The sequence below is a fragment of the Aotus nancymaae genome, unplaced genomic scaffold, assembly GCF_030222135.1.
Source record: "Aotus nancymaae isolate 86718 unplaced genomic scaffold, 86718_ANA_hifiasm-v0.15.2.pri h1tg000081l, whole genome shotgun sequence".
Classification (NCBI taxonomy): domain Eukaryota; kingdom Metazoa; phylum Chordata; class Mammalia; order Primates; family Aotidae; genus Aotus; species Aotus nancymaae.
In genome coordinates, this window is record NW_026988496.1 from 4,098,299 (window position 1) to 4,100,366 (window position 2,068).

The following is a 2,068-nucleotide window of genomic DNA, read 5'->3' on the forward strand; positions in this document are numbered from 1 at the left end:
TAGTGCTATCTACACACTGATAAATCCCATCAAATCTTGGATAATTCATTAATATACAACGTACCAGGGCACAGAAGAACTAAAATCCACTTCTTTTGTCACACATAAGATTCAACTATTCAATCTAAATACAACACAATCACTTTCATTCTCTTCTACATTTGCATGTTGATACACTTATTAAAATATATCATATAATCATGTTTGGTCTTACTATTTCAAGTCAGGTTTAAAACCTCAAAACCAGCCATCCAGACAAAATGTAATCAGAAAGATTATCTCTTCTCCATCTCCCTAACCCCAATAACTATGAAGCCATTTTTATGACATGACTCCAAACACTGGATTGTGATGGCAAATTTTAGGTCCGATTTCTTCATAATCATTTTTAGTGTGGCATACTTGGTAGAACTCAGGTGTGGAAACCAGCACCGATCTTCCAAACCAAACTGCATATCACTGTGTGTGGTGTGTAATGACTCGTACATCAATAGATTTTGGCTTCACTCTTCTCCCACTAAATTCCTTACTTAATTTCAGCCAGGCGTCTAGAGTTCTTTTCAAATCTCTTTGCAAGTGATATCCAAAGTCACTGAACATGATTGAACCTACAGAGAGGACCATATTCTTGTAGAGAGGTCATCTGACATCAATAGGACAATTCTGAATTACTTCATTTACAACTTCTAAGATAGGTTATGTAAAGTCTGGATTAGCAAACTCTGGATGAAAAAAGGTTTCAGGTCCTCAGAATCTCTCAAAAACAGCATCAATGGAAAAGTCTTTCTTTGAGACAGCATGGCTTCTGGTATACTATTTAATCCATTTTGACCCATCTGCGTCATACTCATTAAATTCTTACACTAAATCTGGATAGACATAACTATAGCGCTCCTTTATTGTCTTAGCAGCTTCCAGGGATTGTTTCTGAGGGATTCTTCTCGGTCTCTCAGCAGTTACTGAATAAAATATGTTATATCTCGTCCTGGGACTGCAACGTGTTTAATACAGCTGCCAATCAAATACCCTTCAGCCACAGGAATGACGTGAGTGACACCATCTCCACTGTCTATTACTTTACCAGTCAATGTCTGTCCTCCTACTTGTCTGGAGGTCCAAGATGTAGCTAAGGCAAGAACAGCCTGCACAGCAATGTAGAAGCCTGGAATATTGAAGGACTCAAGCTTCAGCAGTATATTCCCTGTTTCCTGCAGTATTCAGTCAAGGTTCAGACAAAATAAAATAATGGACGGACTTCAGTTTCTGCCCTTAAATATTTAAGATCACTTGCTCCATAAATCTTTCCGTCAAGTCCTCAGCTTCAACTATACCTTGGTGGATTGGCCACTTTATCGCATATGTAGGTTTTTTCGACTGCTTCATCACCAATGAAGGAGTCTTGGTCATCAATACATTTCATCACCCTCCTTTGAGCTTGATCACCCACTTTTGCTGACTCATTGGTAGCAATACAGGAAAGGATATTAAACTGTGCTTCTGTATTTCCAGCATATCCGATTTTGTATATCCCATGCCACAACCCACCACACCGGCCGGCAGCCCTCCTGCCATCTCCTTCCTCTCCTGCTGCTGCTGCTGCCACCGTCTGCTCCATGCTGCTAGGGGCCAGAAATTGGCAGTGGGAGACAGGAGGTATCTGACTATACACAGCCAGGCCACTCTCACCATTCCGTAGGTAGCCGGGAAGCCCAAGCAGAAGAAAGAAAGCAGCAGGCTCAGTCCGCGGCCATTGCTTCCGCAATCCAGGCAGGCAGGCAGTCCTCTTTTTTGGATATCTACATCCCAAATATTTTTTCCCTGAATGCAGCTACATTTTTAGTCTCTTAATTCATTTTGATAAAGAGAAGTTCTTAAATTTAGTGGAGTCCAATTTATCAATCTTTTCCTTTATGGTTATTGCTTTTATACCATGTTTGAAAAAATCTTTGCCCACCTCAAGGTCATGAATGCATCCTCTTGGTTTTTTATTTCCTAGAAGGTGCTTTACCTTTCATATTTAGGTTTATGATCCAACCGAAATTAATGTTTGTACATGATGCAAGGTAGG

At 40.2% G+C, this 2,068-nt stretch overlaps 1 pseudogene; it reads right to left on the reverse strand.

Moving 5' to 3' along the window:
- Positions 1-321: 321 nt before the first annotated feature.
- LOC105722952 (actin-related protein 3-like) lies at positions 322-1,572 on the reverse strand (annotated as a pseudogene).
- Between the last annotated feature and the right edge of the window lie 496 nt (positions 1,573-2,068).